The 21,221-nt window shown below is 33.7% G+C and overlaps 1 protein-coding gene across 5 annotated transcripts in view; it reads left to right on the forward strand.

Annotated features, from left to right (window-relative positions):
* Nucleotides 1-609: 609 nt before the first annotated feature.
* LOC119640269 (beta-1,4-glucuronyltransferase 1) overlaps nucleotides 610-21,221 on the forward strand; it is an 87,725-nt gene continuing 67,113 nt past the window's right edge. For 2 of the 5 annotated variants that reach the window (XM_038038175.1, XM_038038172.1), the window contains exon 1: nucleotides 1,854-2,041. The gene's annotated coding sequence lies outside the window, so the exon portion shown is untranslated. Of the gene's footprint in view, nucleotides 1,406-1,853; nucleotides 2,042-21,221 lie in introns of those variants that run through there. The other 3 variants (XM_038038173.1, XM_038038176.1, XM_038038177.1) reach the window with 3 other exon arrangements.

Consider the following 21,221-nt stretch of genomic DNA (forward strand, 5'->3'; position numbering starts at 1 on the left):
TTGAGACTTTGAGAGAGTGTTGAGACTTTGAGAGAGTGTTGAGACTTTTTTTTCATTTGTTATCGTTTTTTTCATTTATCCCGTGTGTACTCAAGTAATTGTTCGAATCAAAAACTCTTTTGTATGCAATTTGTATTTTCTCAATTATATAGAATTTGTATACGGAAATTATTGAGTACGAATGAATATACACATTGGAGTTACTGTACGTGGGTCTATCGAACAAAACGTTGTTGTTTACTCAAAAGCAGAAAACAGCAAAATACATATGATGTATGTAAGGAGAGAGAGAGAGAGACAGAGAGAGAGAGAAAGTAAAAAAATTATTTGTTAGCACTCACTCTATTCAAAACCATGCATTTTCTTATTGTAAAATTTTGTTGCTCTGAGAGAAATTTTTTTAAATACTTGATAATATTGAGTCCAGGGTATTTTGTTATTGTAAAATTTTATTTGCTCTGAGAGGAGATTTTTTCATTATAACATTTCAACGATTTTCCATTTTTCTTTATTTAGTGTACTTGTGAACATACTCTTAAAAAGTTAAAAGCGGGTCTTATAAGAATACAAAGTGAAATATTTTACTCTCAAAAAGACAAAATTTTAAATAACAAAACAAAAGCATATATACGACATGCATACAAAGTTTTTAGATTTTGAAATTTATATTGCTCCTACGGTCCATCATCAGTCAGTCGCGTCAGTTGTTTCGCTCGCTTCGTATTTTTGAACTTTGGACAATAAAGACGGATAAATTTTGTTTTCGGGATGTGAAATAATGTACGTAAGCTCAATAAACAATAAATAAATAAATTGTTACAGAGCCTATGTAAATTTTTAATATCGCTTTGTATCTCTACGTTAAAAAAGATCTGTAAGCAAATAAAAAACGTACGTAAACGTGCATATGTATGTTTTTGTGATATGTAAGGTGAAAAAAACGAGTAAATTGGGAATATATAATTTAATATCTATACATTTATTAAAAATCAATGAAAAGGATGATGGATACGCAAACATTTTAGCACTAATCGGGAACCAACGGGTTTTTTATTTGTGTGTATAAGAAAAAATTATTTATGCTAAACCAGAATAACAATTGCACAACAAAAAGTGAAGTGTCTATGGAAATGAAGTGAATATAGCGATATCGCAAGAGCGATTAATGTTGAAAAACTGTTTGTTTTTTTGTAAAGGAGAGAAAAAGTAGAAATTATCTTCTTCGATATATTCTAATAAGAAAAGCAAATTCATGTGCTTAAGGGTTCGTATATGTGCGTGAATTTTTTCAACAAAATATATTTGAGACTAATTGGAGTAAAAATGAAAAGTCAAACAAAATGTGGAACATTTGGGATTGATACGAAGAACTATTAATAACCACTTACGAACAACAACAACGAAGGTAACCACAGAAAGGGAGAGAGATTAAGAGAGAAAACAATGAATAAACAAAGTAACAATAACAACCAATGATGCAATGGTTTCTTGGTATTTTTATTAACAAATAAATCTGTTATGAATACGAAAATTATTAATTTACCAAGCCATTAATTTTTTTTATTTGTTAGATATCATAAAATCTGTAATGTTGCACTTCGTGAAAGCAAATTTTGTGGTACAATTTTTTTTTTCATTTTCTTCTTATTACCCAGTCAAGCCAAGGAAAATTATATCACACCTTCTTTTCAAAAATGAAATGAAGCTAATGGGTTGCTAGTCGATGTCGTACACTTATTCCCAACAATATTTAATTGCATCTGTTTCGAAGTTTGCTCATTTAATTACTCTCTCAAGTTACCAAACTCGAAGTTCGCTCATTTAATTACTCTCTCAAGTTACCAAATTCGAAGTTCGCTCATTTAGCAAACTTTTTTCATGAAATTGTAACAACAACAATCAATTCCAACAAATTTAATAAATTTATCTTGCCATGTTAGCTAAAATTGAGTTTACTTAACTCTTTTTAATTTTGTTTTTTTTGTCTGAAAAAATTAAACAAATAATTACGGGAAGTCCGTAGTCTCAATCCTTACGGCAGGTAAGTCTTTTTTTAAACGTATTTTTAAAGCTAAAAAACTTTTCTTAAATGTTTTCAAATATTTTAAATAGGATGTCCTTAGAAATAGGATGTAAACAATTATTTAGTTTATTCGTTGTACGTTATATATGCATTATAATGCACTTGTTTCCGAGCTTCCCTTAGATAACATTAGAATAGAAGAACTAAGAAGAATTTACTAGCAAATGTTTTCCAACTATCATTAATAAGCATACATAACAGGATTATACACTAGATCGTAATTGCGCTGAAATATGGTTAACGAAAAGTGAACGAAAATGCCGTGGCGACTGCAAGGTAAATAGTTTGGTAGTATTCGTTATAATCAATTTCTTTTATCTGCATAGTGGGAAATTTTAAGTGAAGATATTCGAGTAGATTTTGGGCAATAGCAAATTATAATGAATCACAATAAATATAAAAGTCAATTAAACAATAATCATTACAAAATACGCTCCTTGTAGCGACTCTAAGGAAAATTTTCATCATAAATATTCTTAAACTTGTTTTTAGGTCGATTATAGCAAGCGTTTACAAGAGTATTTATCAAAAATGATACAATGTGTAGTATAAATGTAACTAATTTTAATTATTGGCAATTTTTTAAGTTTACGCAAAAGTTGTCCTATTTTGAGATGAATTTGAAGTTATTGTAAGCTTAGATTATATGAAAATTACTTCAAAGAAATAAATAAAATTCCTGTTAAGTTTCAGATATATATTTTATACAGATTGACATCTATTGATGGAAATAAAGTGTTTTCAAGGTGTAGACAGCTTAAATTCGGCTGGAGTGAGAATACTACACAGTAGTTGGTACATCAGTGAAAATTCCATGATACTGTATAGTAGTCCAATAAAGATTGCATACAGTACCGAAAATTGCTTTTTCTCTTACTAAAAACTACATTTGTGGGTTGAGGGTCAAAAAATATATTTCTTAAGAAACAAAAACTTATATTAAATAACACTTCAGGATTTTTTTGACTTAAAATGAGGTAAGAAAGAAGTCGAGAAAAATCGGATAGCGAAACCAATTAGAATTAGTCGTGCTACTATTCAAACTATTACAAAAATAGTACAATCACATAAATATCCCGGAAAATAAGCACCGTTCAGGCCAACGACTAATTCCAATTGGTTTTGCTACTTCTCTATCTCGACTTCTTAAAGAAAGAAAGAAATACATTATAATTGATAAATTATTATTCATATGTATGAAAGCAAACAGTACCTAAATATGTTTTTTTTCGAACCTTCTAGTGATATATCTTCGCTTTATGTAGATATTTCTATAACTTTTATGGGATTAAAGTATATTTGGTGCTGATAATTCCATTTCAAGTCAAAAAAATCTTGAAGTGTTATTTAATATAAGTTTTTGTTTCTTAAGAAATATATTTTTTGACCCTCAGACCATACATGCAGTTTTTAATAAGAGAAACCCAATTTTCGGTATTGTATGCAACATTATTGGGCTACCGTATACAACTTTTAAGTTGGTCATACATTCTTGTCAAAAAAAAAAATTAATACGTCCACGTCCTTTGCAACACAACAGTTTAAGTACTTTAACTGTCACTTCAATCCGCTTTATTGTTATATCACTGGTTTATGTGCTTTTAAATTTCTTTATGTTCTAACAATAGAACATTAGCCCGTTTTAGTTCCGTTAATAGTAGAAAATGTAAGGGAAGCACTGCTTCTTAATTTAAGCGTCATAAAAATATTAAGTGGTACTAAGAGTTCGTTTTAGATAAAGATATGCTACCAAAACATATCGGTAGGCATAAAATGTTCGCCATCAACTTCGTTTTGGAAACCCAGACTATACTCTATTATAAAGCATATGTATAAAATCTAAGAGACGTAGAGAGACGAAGCAAGAGAGAAAGTGAGAGCGCCCGACAAAGCGATTAAAAATTTGAAAGGAACGAAACATGGCATTCCTTGGTTGCGTGTCGGTTTATTTCTCTTCATTTTTATGGGAGAAGGAGATACATAGGGAGAATGTGCAGCTAGCAATAAGCATCTGCTATTAGCTTTTTTTGTTTTTGTAGAAGGCAAAGAAATTTTTCGATCGTAATTTCTCATTCATTTCCAAAATGCCTTTAAAGTTATATTCTTCGTAGGAGTCATACGTTTTCCACTTTTGTATATAAAGTTTTTTTGGGTATTTTTTGACCAAAAACGTTCAATGGGAAAATTAAATGAACCCAAAATTTTTTGAATCCGTTCCTCTTTCTTCTTCAGTTCTTATTTTTATTTTAATCCTTTTTTTTTGATTCTAGTTTTCTTTAGCTTTTTGATATTAGATGTCTTTCTTAGCACAAGTAAATTTTTAATATATCCGTAGATATTAATTAACAAAACGTGCCATTAATACAATTTAAATATAACTAGAGCACAGCAATAAAACACCTAAAAGATAAATAAACATCAATACCATTCACTAAACCCCAATAGCTAGAGCAACACCTAACCTTCTTACCATGTAGAGTATTGTAAACAAACATTTCTGTACATAACACCACACACATATATATACGAAATGAAGAAGGAAAGGTAATCTCTGTGTTATGTATCTGTGAGTATTAACTGTTGTTGTCATAGTTTTCAATTCAATTTGAATAGTAGCAGTAGCGCCAACATGTGGTAACACGTTATGAAGGTATACTAATGCTTACTTACACACTTATTAAACCAACCAATGGTTCTCTTACATCGTAACGTATTGAAATGTTTGTTACTATTTATTATCACATATTGTCACTTTCTCCCACAGTTATGTGGGGTATAACCAGGTCTCGTTTAGAGAATATGTAAAAGTTTCGCACGCCAACAAAAATAATAATAAAAAAACCAAACTTTTTTATTTGCGTGACAGTTGAAGGAGAATGTATGACGTACAAAACAGTTTTCAAATATTCGTTTTTGAAAATCCATGAAACAAAGTACATGATACGGACTAAGTTTGACTAATCAAGTGGCAGAAAGCAACAGTGGATGAGTTTAAATATAAGATTTTGATTGCACTTAACAAATACGCCAATAAAGAAGAATACAAATTTTTATATAACACTAGATACAACTCAGTTTCATTGGTCCGGGGCTTTTTGCATAATAAAGTATTATAAAGTACATTTTGGGAATCTGTTGTTGGAGGTAAATCTCTCCGTCTCTCAATTTTGCTGCAATAGAAGCTAATCAACTGGCACTTTTTAGGCTTCTGCGGACGTTTTACACCATTTACCAACCGGAAAGTTAATGACACACGCGAGTTTTGATGAGTTTTTAACGGCATTTCTTACGAATCGGCAGAGAAATAATAATTGCAAGCACAAGGAAAGATGAATTCTTTCATGGATTCATTTTTCCATTACAAAAGTAGCAAAAACACTTAAGAGTATGATTAAGAAGAACACCACAAGAAAAATTGCACCATTAATTTCCCCCTCGCCTTTAAAGTTGGTAAATATTGTGCGACTTTCCAACTTTTTGCAATTAACTTGTCTTTATTAAGATTTGAATAAAATGTTTACATTAGTTTTAACTAATCTGCAGTAATTTTAAATACAAATCTAATTTTATAAAATTTATTATAATAAGTGATTAATTATCGAAAATAACGAACATTCCATGAAAATGGAAGTTTATTCGTATTTATCTGTCCGTTTTCAAATAAAATAGATTTTTATTACACATATTTCACGGTTTTCTTATTAAAGCAATTCATTCGTGCTGCTTTTAAATTGAATTTCACGCTGTCGAATGAAAGTCTCATTATAAAGTACGCGATGTTAATACGCGTATTTATTTTCCTCTCTTTCTTTTTTTTTTGTTTTTGTATGATTAATATTCAATAAATATTCAATAAATAACATTTTTTACAAAAGGAAATGGTAAATGAGAAAGTTGTGTATCTATTTGAAACGAAAATTTTTATAAAGAACAAATAAAATGAATCTTCTGTGTACATATGTATCCATGGCATCATTTTCAACATGTGCTTCTTTTGAATTTATTAAACAAACGTTTAGTATAGATTTTCCGAGGTCAATGATTTCTTTAATTTTGCATTTCTTCGATGCTATTCTAAAATATATAGATCGTAACGTGTAGGAATGCGTATCTGTAATCATAAAAAATGTATACATATTTACTTGTAATATGAGTCGTCTATTTATTTGACAAAGTCGGTACTAAGACCACGACGATTTGATTAGAGAAAAAACAGTCGTACGTTCTCCTTCCAATTGTTGTGAATGTAGGTTCAGAAATTAATATGTAATCGAAGCCAACACAACGTTCTTATGTTATTCTGTTTGTATATACCACGCATCACTTGTGGTGCAAGGGTATATTAATTCTAAAATCATTGAGCACGTCATTTTGATCCCTTTTTATTTTCGATCTTCAAAAAAACCTTGTGAAGCATGTAATGTTCCAAAATTTTTTTGCTGAGCTTTATTTATTAATATGAAAAGATCTTTAAATACCTATAATCAGTTTTTTTCTACATGGCCCAGTTGTCGTGATGCCCATTACATATACCCCCTTTTTTTGCCGACTTGCCACAATCACAAAAATAAAGAAGGGAAGCTGAAATTCAGCACAAACATTCTTTGATCCACTAAGAATCCAAAGGTAATAAAGCTTTTTCGATCTGCCCACATACACGCCCACGTTACATAAGAAACTGAAACAGCCTCAAGGAAAACCGGTAGTTTTTCCATGTTTTCATTTACACCCGATAATGCTGATAACGTTAAATTATTCCCAGCCTTTAATTCGGAGCCTTACTCACGTCCCCTATGCAAGATAATGTAAATAGCATAGTAACATTCAATTCCCTGATTTTAAACCGAAATAAATGTAAGAAGTTGTGATCTCCAAGGCGAAATTCGTTCTTAATGGAATACTTTTTTGGTTTTCACAAGCTGTAAAGTATAGACACTTTCTTAGATTTTGATGTTCTGTTTGACTATAAACTTCGTTTCAATTTACATATTGAACATGCTGTAAATAAAGGCAAATTAATATTACGCTTTATTAAACGCTAGGCGAGCAAATTCGATGACTCTTACGTTACGGAACGGCCTATACTGGAAAATTCCTCGGTCGTATGGTCGACTTCTTAACATTATCAAGTTGATTCAATTGAATACGTATAAAAACTATTGCTGTTCTTTGCGGTACTTATTTTAGATTGGGATTTACTCCTATCCTTACCCTTATTTAAGAAACGTAGGTTTTTCTTAGGCGTTACCTCCTTGGTTAAGTTGTTAAATGCTATTACTCACTTGCGGTTTTCCTAAATAAGATTGACTTCAAAGTTCCCATACGTCCGTCAAGGCATTATCTTTTTATAAAACCTAGCCAACGCAAATTCAACTATAAGTTTTTTAATCTGTTTAGGATCATTTCTAAAAGTTTAAGTGAAGTTCATAACCTAATCTCTTTAGCGTATCTTGCGTGTTCCTCTAATTGTATTGCTCTGAACATCTTCTTATTACCAAAATCGTATTAAAAGTATATCGATTAATTTATCTTCGCCATGTGCTGACGTGCTCGCACTGAAATAACTTTCAGCATGGTACAATCTCAATTGATTAATTCGGTTATGAATGCGCTGACGGTGTGCTGATTAGCATCATTAGATCTTATATATCTTATGCTTAATCATCAGCTGCATAATTTTAAGAATCTTGTTCTTTTATCTGCAACCTTAATTGGGTTAAGCCTTTAATATTAGTGTACAGCCTAAGTTCACTTGAATTCAAACTGATGGTGAATTATGTCTTGGACGCTGTAGTACTTGCTACCTAAGGACCCGTCATATTCACTCACATTTCTGGTCCAAGAACCGTTCCAAGCGGTTAAATAGCTGACTTTGCGTATACAATTCCTTTTATGTTTGCTGAATTCCTTTTGATACTTTCACTTTTTGTACTTGAACGAAATTTGGTACACTAACGCGTTTTGCCTTAATGCCTTATTTTGAAAAATCGTTACACAAATAGTTGTAGAGTTAGTGGTGGACCGTGACTATAGTGTTCTTATTTCAGTGTGGAAAATGTCTTTAGAGGCTCAAATTAAGTCTTCAATTGTTATGTCTTTGAAAGTTAATGCTAATTAGATTTTTCTTTCCTATCTTAATATGCGTTACCTTTATTAATAGGCTTTAAAGATATCTTACAAAAATTTTCGGGTCAGTGGCGGATTGTTCGTCCGCTAAAATGCTGTTTTCAGAATCATTTGTAAATTTATTTTATATTAAAAAACATATTAAGTCAATCGAAAGATACGTTCACCTCTAAAATATACAATATATTTCTTCTCGATTGGCGAGTGTTATAGTGCGGTTTCTGTTCCCAAAATTTTCACTTATGTAACCGGCTTAAGATTCTAAGTCGATCTCTCTGTCTGATCGTCTGTCTATTTGTTATTTTTAAAAAGTTCACGCTCCTAAAAATTTAAGGCATGAAGATTGGCAGAGTTAAGGGCCTCAGAATACGTTTGAAAATCGTTCGCGTCATAAGAAAAAATTTTTACCTTCAAATTCATTGTAGATATTGGTGTGAAAGATGGTACAAAGATTTCACAAAATCCTAACTTAGAGTCTAAACGAAATGTTGATCAAAAGGTTAGAATAGAAATGTTTGCTCTATCCAACTAAGATTAATGTAAAAATTTGATTCCTATCTACTAAAATAACACACCCATAATTCAAAAAATGCTTCGCATTACAACTACCTCTGTGGATTTCAGACGATGAAATGCAGTATCTTCTCCTTAAAATGGAAAAACTGCGTGTCTTTCTTCTTCCTTTACTCGACGAATTAAATCAAATCTTTTGCTAGCTTACACTTGCTGTGACCCTCAGCTATCAAGCTTAATACGTGCCAAAAAGAATATATGCGATGTTAGTGTGAGTTCGTATCGCATTTGACAACAATTTCAAGAAATATTAATATTAGAAAACAATATTTTTGTGGTTATTTAATAAAAATCCGTCAGATCCGCAAAGTAATACTCAAAGAATACTGCTATCAGCCCGCAACCATAGTTCACGGGTTTCGTGTAACGTTCTGTCGTGTTTCTTTTTTCGTCTCTTTGCAGAAATTCTATATTAACATTTTAAAGGAAATTGTATATATAAAAAAATTCTAAATAATTTATTTATCTTTATTATTAAGAAAAACAATAATATGTGTATAAAAGCAATTATGCTATATTAGTATAACGAACATTTTGTCGCGAATCTGTCCCCTCTAAGAATGCGCATCGGAAACGTGATTTAAAAATTTAGTGCACATTATATCCGCAATTTATAATATCAAAAGTGCGTTTTTGTTTTTATTCGCATCACTGAAAGATGGGGTATAATCATCCCGTTTTGTTTCGTAATGTATGTAAAACCCAAAAGGAAGCTGGAGAGAAAGTATATATATTCTGTTGGCCATACCCACATAAAGTTACAGGCGATTAACTTCTCTTTTTTTGACTTTATTGAGATTTTCTGCTTATTGATCATATGGCAAACAAGACAGAATGTTTAAAAATGTTGTATGTGTATTTTGTATGTTATGTTGTGAATCTTTACATTCCTCAAATGAAGATAATATTATCCGCCCAAAAATGGGCTAATTCTAAATTGAACCCGGTAACTCTGCGGATTAAGTTTTTCTTAATAATACCACCGATATGGTTATCGAATAAAGGAACATGGAGAGTAGAATGCGAAAAGTGCATTGATGGGTATGCGAGATTCGGCTTCCGTCAATTACAAACTTCTTACTTGTTTTTTTTTTAATTTTTGTTTGTCGCAACGCTGGAAACCCAATGGAATGTTTAAAGCACCCGTAAAACTCTTATTTTCATCATTTACTACGAAGCATAAAAATCGAAAAAATAAGAAAATAGCTTTCGAAAGTCATTATATGAATCTTAGCGAATTAAATTGGCTCAAGGAGCTCATCACTTTCCGGAGGTATTATGAACAGGAGGTGAATTCTCACGGAAAGCGATTTTATCTGCTTGGTTATGGAGTAGTATACAATAAGGTTTTATCCATAAAGTCAATCAATTTGAGCACGTGAGCATCGTATCCACTTTACAAGTAAGAACGTTTGCTATAATTGCGGGCACAGTGGCTTACTTTATATTACGCTTTATAAGGCTTTCGATAATAAGTTATTTTTAAAACTTTCTTTTCTAAACAACTGCTGCGGATGCATTTTATACAAATCACATATGTTTTACAAGCTCTTTTTCACCTATACTTCAATGAGTTGCAAGTGCAATGAGAACGTCAGTGTAGCGAAATAGTTCGATTATAGACGTAAAATTTAAGCACTTTCATCTTTTAAATATGGGGTAGCAAGCAGAATCTTTTTCAGCGGTTGGTAGTGAATTCATAACAGTCTTAGATTTCTTCGAATGATCAGAAAAATTAGCGTAATTCATATTACAATACCGTACCTTTGCAAATTGGACTTTAAAAATAGGCGCCATGTCCTGAACCTGCTCAAATACAGTAAGGAGATCCCGATAAACTAATGAAAATATAAACGATTTGACAAAACGCGCAGCTATGAAGAATTCCCTATCGCTAAGGGAGAGAAATGAGGTAAATTACTAAATGTGCTTGTAGACCAAAAGAACTTATGACTGCTATCGCGTTAGCTATTGTATGCGTTATCAAGGGTAAATACTTGCCAAGAGCCTGCCAAATCAAGCAGATTTAAGAGTATTAACATACTAGCAAAACAGCTCTCTTTTAGATAGCATATTATCGTTTCTCAGTCTTCAATCGATTGTCTTGTATTTTCAACTATAGATTGACCGTAAAATTTTGTAGTGGAATATGTACGGCGTTTTCAAAAAAAAAAACTACGTGTAAACGCGTAAATTTTTTGTCGATTCTGACGGTTAACGCTACTATTATCAGTTGCAGAGCAAGGTGCTTGACTAGCTTTTTAGTCTAACTACATCTACGTTCTTTAACCTTCCATATTTTCAATAACCATGATAACCCCCAGGCTGCATCTACATCCTCGCTCTTTTTATAGCTGCTTTCTCTTTGCCCACGGTCCCATTCATGGGCGTGACATTGGGTATTCTCTAAGTAACTATCATCAAAAAAAAAAAAAAAATCTATATACATAATTGGCCTATGTCTTTACAGCTGCAAATGAATACATACAAAATAAACTATCGACTGTAAAGTCTGTTCTTGTGAATTTACAGATCGCAACAACCTTTCATGGAAGAATTTTATGATGATACCACAGTCGAAATTTGAAGCCGTTCAAGAAATGACGCATGGCGGTAAGAACGGCAATCTGGAAAAATATAGCTTTGAGAAAACCCCGATTAAAGTAGTGTTGTCTTTAAAATATTACTTCGCACAAAAATTCGATTTTTCTACCTACATAAAAAAGCTGTTTAGCTTTAGAGCAGCATTTCTATTTTAGAATTCTATAAATATTTACAAACTGTGGTTACTATTCAAAAATTAATTCTTCTCTCACACGTCGTACTCATTAATGTGCTGGGGATCGTCTGAAAAAGCAATGAGTAATGGCAATTTTTACAAGAGCACCTGGAAACACCAGATGTGTTACAGGGGATTAACGTAAGCTCCTGCCGCGGAGGCATAACTCCATGGTGCCCGATAACACACGGAGTGTGTCTGACCCCACAAAGAGCAGGCAGGCTCTTATGCATTTCCAGATCAAGGGCATATGTATGGCATGTACTTTCCTCTGAGACGGGCGAGGCCTATATAACACATCAAATATTTAGGGTCCGGCGATTTTGGGGGCAAACACAACTACCACGAAACTCCCCTAAGGGCTGTTTCCAGCAGCCAGGTAGAAGACTCATATTACGCAGATTCCGCTGCAGCAAAAACTGCAGTCGGCATTTGCACACAGGGGGTCTTTTGGGCACTCTAACCCACGTGGTACCTTAGATTTTTAAAAGTCTAAGATCCGAATTATGGTAGCATATGGCTACATACCAGTTAGATCCATACCTCTCGGACTGGTGGCCTAAGTTCCAATATGAAACAAGTCGTGAAATACCGAAAGTTGAAGGGAATCCACTCAGAGGCTGAATTGGTACGCTGGCGCCTACACTCGCCAATACGACGTCTTTGAAAGGCATCGGTATGTTCAAGCTTTGTACATGCCAGAGAAAGCCTCGTTAAGAATGTAATTGTTATCGTGCACCCTAGTTTCTATAGCGGCTAAGTCTCTAATGTCGGAATAGAGTGAACATTTACAAAGTAATACTTTCAATCCTCGGACGGGCAGCCACAAGAACATGCCCCAATAACAGATAAGATACGAGGAACGATTTAGTGAACAATATCTCGTAAGTAGAAAGCCCACAAAAAATTTAAATCTAAAATCAGGGTGGTCTCCTATAAACGTGACATGGCTAACAAACTGCTATGTGGTTCTGCCTTTGGCAACGTTATCCCAATGAGTTTGCCATAAGGCGCAGACCCTCAAAAGCCTAACGCATTCTTTGTACGTCAAGTTCTCTCTCTCCATCCTCGCAAAATAAAGCCCTTTCGCGGGTAGCAATGGCAGATCCCTTTTTTAATTTAGGCCGCACTCGCATACAAAACCTGAAGATCCACGGAGGCTCCTCCCATTAAAGATCTATTGTGCGTTACTGACAATTGTACGGCAGACAGATAAACAAGCTAGTAATTTAACTCTCTGCCATCTTAAAATTTTACCCTGTCCCCAGCCGCTCGATATCAAACCGAAGCACCATACGTTGCACACGCAATAAGGGGATCCCGATATATGGCACGAACAGCACGTTTGCCCAGGCCCCAGCCAGACCTAAGAACTCGACGTAGTTGCCCAACAAGTGTAGTAACTTTCAGTCGAATACTGTCAAAATACGGGAGAAAGTTTAAGTGCTCTCCCACTCTAATACCCAGGTAACCGTCTTCCGAGGCATATCTAACGCTTTCGTTGCCAATTCTTATAATGGGATGCCTCCTGGATGATAGGTTGCCTTTCAGCAACGTCATCACAGTTTTCTCCACTGACAAGGTGACACCCACCTCATCTTCGCTACTTATTGCAGTATTAAGTAAAGCTACTGATTGACGCCCGAGGGCAGCTCTTGAATTAGTACTGGCCAAAATGGGCAGATCATCTGCGTAAGCACAATATTTACACCGCCTTTCAAAGTGCCTAAGCAAGGAGTCCATCATGATACGCATGCATGATACGCGCAACGTCTATCCAGACACTTTCTATCTGGCTTGAAAAACAAGCCTTCCTTTTCGAGAAGTAATTTGCCTAAAGGGTTAATTCTTGCGCAAAGCTCAGTCCCATTTTAACTAGTCCAAGGTCCATGTAAAGTCGGCGAACAGACGTAGAACGTGTCTGTTCATTGATCCATTTGAGGTGCCAAGCCACAACAGTACTACACTCAGACCGAAAGCAGTTTTCAGACAGACACTTACTACAAAGCGCATGTAAATACTCAGGAATAACTTTCCAAAGGTTCTTAACCATTTCCCCAGTTATACCGTCTCCACCAAGAGATATTTCGATCTTATTTGAGAGATCCCATACCCGACTTCATGCATTTCTAACATCGGAGGAACAGACACCAGTTCTAGTGGTAAAAGCGATCCCTCTACCCTAGGAAAAAGTTCAGACATTAAAGCACGCATACAGTCAGTCCAGTTAGTCAAGGCTATGTTATCCTCATGAACAATTAATATCGGAAAGCCATTTGTCTCACCGTATCCGATAGACTTGACCCCAAAGATTATCGCTTAGAATAAATGATCTCCACTTTTGTCCTTTAACTCGGACAATCAATCGCTTTGTATTGCTGGTAGGCAGTACTAAGATGAGTTTCATTCACACTAGGTAGCCGCCTGGCTCTTCGGAACATGCTTCTGAGCTGGCGGACGGACCTACGCATTTGTTTCAGACTTGAAGACCGCCACTTAACTCCTCTACGATTAACCCTATGGCTACGCGGAAGGAGCAAGTCATTGGTTTATCACAAGCATTCATTAATGTAAAGAATCTCCTCATTAACCGGCTTCCGTCGGGAAACATCACATGATAGTCGAGATGTCCTTTCCTTGACAAGAATCCCGGAGGTATTCCAGTCGTACTCCATCTTTTAATGTCAGATGTCAGGACTTCATTAATTTGGACAGGAGACACCCCAATTTTAATTAATTGGTGGTCACAAGCCACACCCACAAATTATGTTTTAATTAACTTCAAACAACCCCAAAGATGCCCAATTTACGCGCGTCAAATCTATGCCACTAACTTTAGCTGGATCATTATATGTAAATTCTAAACTTGGTACATTAGCAACACGTACTCCAGCGGAAATGCACCATTCTGCTAGCAGCTCACCCCTTATGCCAACATAAATGGCATTTTACTAAACCAGAGGTATAGACAAACATTAGCATCGAGATCTAGGATAACTGGCGTGCCGCTTACACGCAACATAATATATATATTTCCATATATCCTATATAAAGATCAAACTCTTTGCTAAATGTACAATAAAGGCTAACAAGGAAAAACCTTCATTGCAATCTATCTACGCAGACACATACGCCGTAATGAAAGAAACTGCCTAATATGCAATGGACACTGTCATTATTGACAATGACAGCGAAGAAACATCTGTCATCCAGAAATACTTTCATTGACGCGGTCCTGAACGAGAGCAAAACTACTGCCAAACTCACTGACGCAATGTATGTTTTAATGCCCTGCCGCCACCCTCGCATCCATTCCACTGTACCTAGAAACACGTACACGTACGATCATTCTCAATTTCTTATAACTCTAGTAGTTTTTACCTTATGTATGCTCACTTGAAAAAAATTGTTGTCAGCCGTATCATCTACTAATATTTAATGGCCAACGTACATCATAAATTACTTTCAGTCTAATTGTATACATTTTGTGCAGATAGGAAAAACATTTTTTAATAATTTCATTATATAATTATTAAATGTTTTCGTTGTTTTGCTTTGTTCGCGTTCTGTTTATTGTATGTTATATTTTTAGAAAAGCGAAAATTCATACCTTTATCTGTACGTTTGTAACAATTTGAAACAAGCCGTAGGTGTCTCATGGGACATATTACTTGATTACTTATACTTGTCATCAATGTCGCAATAATTGCGGTAAAAAGTTCACATGAACTTAACACAACAAGTTTGAAGTTAGACTGAAAATACTTATAATTAATCTGATATTAACTAAAACGCTAAATGGACGTTTTTCGTTTCTTATTCAATAAGGAATATATATCAAGCTTTTCCTTTCTAATGCTTTCTTGCCCTTCTCGTGGCTAAATCGATTGGGAACGTGAAGCTGATTAACCCTGATACGGCTACCAGCTAGTTCGGGCAATACATCCAACCTTGTTCACGGCCTCAAGGGCAAACAACTAAATCTTTCAACTAGCTTTTACTAGGCTAACAGGACACAGACATGTAAACAATTGATTGCATGAAATATGATTAACCCTTTGGAAGTAAATAAGAAAAACTTTTCTTAACATTTAAATCCAAGTCTGCTCAGACTACCAGCGCAAACTGCAACGTAGCTAAGGCTCGACATTGTCTCTTTTTATAAAAAATATTTGTTGCTGTATTTAACACATCATCATAAATATTTAACTACGATTACATTTGTTTTACCAGTTTTTTATAATTCTTTAGATTTCGTATTATTACGAAATGGTCCCCTTTAAGAATGCAATTATTCCTTAGTGCACCTCTGGAAAAGAAAAGTACAGGTTCAATGACGAGTGCATGCGCAGAGATCAAACACTTTCATTTTGTTTAATATTTTTATATAAAAATTAGAAATAACTATACTCCTTTAAAATTACGTTAATTAGTCCTGTCTAAAACATGTTTTGAAAAGTCAGGCAGCATTCGTGGGTTAGCTTTTTAATATCTTATTATTTAATTTTAGTCTAATCATGTATTTACGCAGTGTTTATTCCATCTGTGCGCATCGTTTGGTTTAAGTCGGAGCCGTGAGAAGACTCGTTAAAAAGGTTTTTAGCTAATAATGATTAATACGCCTTGCAGTATCATGAAAAGATATACGCCGCGATAACGTTTGGAACTCGAATTTTTTATTGAACCAATCATTCCCGTATTGCAACCTCTCGAAAACTTTTGTTAATTTACAGTCGTCAAAATTGTCCATTATTCTTCCTCTTGTTAATATTTGTAAGCGTAATTTTTCTTTGCACAATGGCCGTGTATCGATCATGTATCAACGCTCCACGTAGCGAAACTCCACCGTTCAGGCAAGTGCTACGGAAAACTGCAATTCATGAAGTCTAAGTCGTTGTGAACAATCAACATTGTTTGTGAACTTGTGGAATTAGCATTCTAGCTGCGTTATTTGGGGCCACACAGGAATTCTGTGTTAATGATTGTCAATAAGGCGTACGTTTAGATGGAAACGATTCAAGAATTGACCGAATAAAACTATAGCTTTCAATGCTATCTTCCAGTCTAATCATTGCAACTTATATATCTTGGATTAATTTTTTTGATTTAACGAATTGTGTTCTTCAAATAAGTCAATCTTTGTCGAGGTACGTAAATCAATTTTTAAAATCCTTCTTCTTTCGGTTCCGTTTGATTATTTTTTAATGTTTTCTATTTTACAAAACATTTTTAACCCAGCAGCCATTTTATTATTGTCACGGTCGTTATATATTGTAATTTATATTTGCTCTATAGGTTTTGGCTCACATACGTGTTGTGCGCGAGCTTAGTCATCCCAGTGCTTTTTGGATTTCCTATTAAAATTATTATTGAATATTCAAGCGAATGAAACGAGTGCCAAATTATTTCAAAGTTTTTTTTTTCTCGCCATAATTTATATTAAACACGTTTTTTTTACCGACATTACGTACATATCAATAGAGAAATTTTATTATATAAAACTTTGGAAGCAACGTTTAATAATTTTACGTTTAATAAATCTATTTAACGGTTGCTAAGGTCATTGCAGGTGACATTGATATTATATATTCATATACATAGCTTAAAAGTTTATCTGTAAACTTATCATTGTTTTTCGTTGTTTTTTTTTTTAAATTTTAAATAAATTTACGTAATTTTATTAAAACCGGCAAGCAGCAGGTAGTGAGAAAATACACTTAATTTAAAATTCTTTGCTACGTATGTTGCGGGAGAAACTCTAACTTTATATCACTTGACACTTGGAGGCGAACGGGCGGTGGTGCCATTGACAACGGACACTTAGAATAATAACAGAATATGTAAACTTGTTCAGCAGACAATGTAGGTATACTTTATATAAAAAAAAAGAAAAAAAAAATATGCTAGATAGATGCTGTGCATTACACAGAAAGGCATTTTGAAGCCTATTGTGTGGGTTTTATTTTCTATTCTTTCTCTTTGACTAGCAACTATAATATACTTACGAGCGAAACTTTAGGTAAAGATTTCTCTACAAACCGAAAAACACAGGATATAAAGCACACACAAATTTACTACATGTCACGTTTAACAAGCTTCGAAAAGAGGGAGTGTGGGGCCAGGCAAAAAATGTTTATTGGCCCAATGCCAGCTTATATGAGCAGAAATGCTTATGTAAATACATATAACCACATATTAATTTTATGAGAGTGAGAGAAACTAATATTGAAAGTTCGTATTCGTATCTGTTTGCATCTGCAGCTTCATAATACAATTTTTCTATTCTCTTCAATGTCTCTTTACCTTTTATAGGAGCTATGATTTATATTCTAATGAACACCCACTAAGAGGGATTAGATGCAGCATTTGACTTAGCAACACTTTTCGCTTATGTCTATGCGCTTATATATTTAGAAATATGTGTGTTAATTCAAAAGAAAATTCCAAATTTTTTTGAAACATGTTTTTAAAGCCGGAAGCGATGTTTATTAAAAATATATATTGAACTTATCGTTTGTAATTATTTACACAAACGAAATTTTTATTCACATTTAAAAAAATTTTTTTTGTAAACAAAAGTTTCGCGATAAAGATAAGATCTACGAAGTTTTGTAGCGAACACGTAATTCTTTATCGCCAAACAAAAAGAAAGAATCGAAAGAAACGGAAATGAAGCAGGTCTTTCGAATAAAGAGCTTTGGCCACGTGAATGAAGTAAAGGAGAACTATTATTTCCCTGTAGATTCAACATTTGCACATATTAATAGACCGAATTGAAGTATATTTGCAGCGAATACCCTTCTCTGAGAAATATTATTGACAAAATTTAAGCCAGAATTTACGAAAAGTCATAAACTGTTAATAAAAGATTATAATTTTCTAAGTTTCTTTCAGCACTCCGCTTACTGCATTTATTTTATTATCACGAGCAACTGATCTCTGGATGCAAGTTCTTGGAATAATATATATTTCGGTTTTCAGATTGCATAAACATTGCAAAATAGGCAAAAATTCTCGCAGTGACGATTGGGGATTACCCCGTGTTGCTCTGTCTATCATTACGGGGTGCATAAATTTGTATAAAATTTCGCAAGACGTTTGTGGAAGTTATGACAAGTGGGATAAACGCGCAAATGTGCGGAACGTTCTTGGTTGTTGTTATCAAACCACAAATATGCATAGAATTTCCCTGACCAATCTTATCGAAGCTTGTATATGCACACAAAATGTTTGTGCATCATAGTAGCCGCACATATGCATGGAGTTAGAGAAGCAGTGTAACTGCAAACGCTTTAGTGTTTTAATTGTAATTTTATATCTGTTGAACACTCTAAATACCATTATACTTTGCAAAATTATTAAAACTAGTTCTCTACATTATTTTCAATACAGATATGTACCAATTTAAAAGTTAAATAAAACCAAGGATTTTTCGTGAACACAAATTCGTTTCTCGCTTTTGATATATTTTCGTCTTCAGATGATGCAAATGGGTTAAAGCAATGCCAAGCAACGTCTTTTGTCCAAGTATGTTACTTCGTACATGTACATGTTACTTCGTGCACAGATCACAATTCATTTAAAAGAAGAAATATATGAAATGTTCTCAATTAATTACAAGCTTCGGCGATACAAGCTTGGTCGTCGTAGCTTAAGTGTAGTGAGTTGTTACAATAATAAGGAACATCCGCCGATAAAAAAAAACAGAAAGCCCATAACTTTTTCGGTGAGGTTGCGAAAAAAAGGGGCAAGGAAGGAGAAAGTGACACAAACATATGTGGAATTTTCAGTTAGCTTCACCGACCAAACGCCAACTGCTCAAATTGAGAAATTGTTTTCTAATTTTTATACCTGCTGCTCAAGGATAAAAATGTCCTAATTGAACTCTTCCTTTTATAACAACCAAAAAGGAACAAAACAAATTCTCCAAAGCAATTAAGACAAAATTTAATTTTACTTGGCTAAGCCAACCTATGCATTTTTACAGTGATCGCTGTAAAATTGACATTGTTAGGCGACGATAAATCGAAAAATTAGGCATACAGCAAGAGCTTTCATGTCCACAAAAAAGAAATGCTGTAAATTTCAAATCAGTAACATGTAACACATATCTTTAAGTTCCATGCAAAAATTTAAAAAGAAAAACTAAATAAATAAACAACCCACCATAAGTAATAATCTACCACATTTTGCTTGAATTGTTCTAAAAAACTCTGTATAGATTGTTTTATTGACACTTAGTCTAAGACAACTGAAACAGCCATAATTAACGAAATTCGCATAAAATTTCGGTATTAGATTGAGATGATGATAGCTTTCAAACATTCGCCCTGAGACGTGAGTACAACTTTCATAGTTGTTGTTGCCAATTCGATTGATTTGGTCGACATACCTTTAATATAGTTGTCACTTTTAATATTTCATTAAATATTATTTCAAAATCTCATCTTCCTTTTTATATTAGTCTCGAAGTATTTTTTTTACCGTACACCACTTGTGGTACAGGGTATACAAAGTTAGGGCGGACGTACCTAACAAGCAGAAAGACTTAAGATACACCCACCTTTTGTTATACCGATCGATTCAGAATGGTAATCTGAATGATTGTCTGCCCATCTGTCCATGTAAATTTGTATTCAAGCTGCAGGTCGCAATTTTTTGAGATATTTTGATGAATTTTGCTACTGTCACCTGTTTTGACTTAAGGACGAACGTTATTGAAAATGATTCAGATCGGTCCACTTTTTCGACAAACATATAACGTCCTGTTATGAAAAGTCGTTATATAGAAAAAATTGCAATTTTCGAAATTTCGCGGCAAAAGTGGTTAAGTAGTAGCATTTCGGTATTCTAAATTGGTATAAAAAATTTGGAGCAGCTGGGCAATTCTTGATGGGCAAAATTGATCTTTGTATCTAGGTGATGATGAAAATTGGCCCATAATATTAATTTTATACAAAAATCAACTCAACAAAATTTGGGGTCATCTACGCCTATTTTTAGATGCTGCCCTATGTAAGGATTAATGGATGTCTTTATATAGACATATAAATAATATAATTTTTGTGTTCTGTAATAAAAATAAGAATTGTGTTAGACAAAATGGTGAAGGGTATTGAAGGGTCGGCCTTGCCCGACTATAATGTTCTTACTTGTTATAATTAGCTCCACTGTCTTAAGCTCAGTCTAAATGCTTTTTTATCCAATTAAAAATCTATGGCTCAAATATATAACTTTTCTCGCTACTAAAAGCTATATTTAATTTTTTTTTTTGTTTTTATGCTTTATCTTGTTTTTCACATTTAATCTTAGTTAATGTTTCTTTACTACGGAAAAAATTAAGGTAATTCTCTTGTCAGAAGGATTTGTGGGTTATGCAATAAATCCTGGCTGTGTACCGTTTTGTTAGTTTCCGTTTTTACACAAACGGTCTTGGTATTTTCACAACACCTAAAAGTATGTTATGCAGTAGTTTTTTCATAGCCGGCTTGCCAAGAATAATAGGAACAATGCATGTTTTTCACTTTCGAAGTAAAATGTAAAAAAAAAAGTAGAAACAAGAGCACGAATAATTTATGTAACATTCTTTTGTTGTTTCTACAGCTACCGATGTTATTATTTAGACAAATTAAAACTGTTTTTTATTTTCTTTTTTTGTCA

This window comes from Glossina fuscipes, unplaced genomic scaffold (assembly GCF_014805625.2).
Source record: "Glossina fuscipes isolate IAEA_lab_2018 unplaced genomic scaffold, Yale_Gfus_2 116, whole genome shotgun sequence".
Classification (NCBI taxonomy): Eukaryota; Metazoa; Arthropoda; class Insecta; order Diptera; family Glossinidae; genus Glossina; species Glossina fuscipes.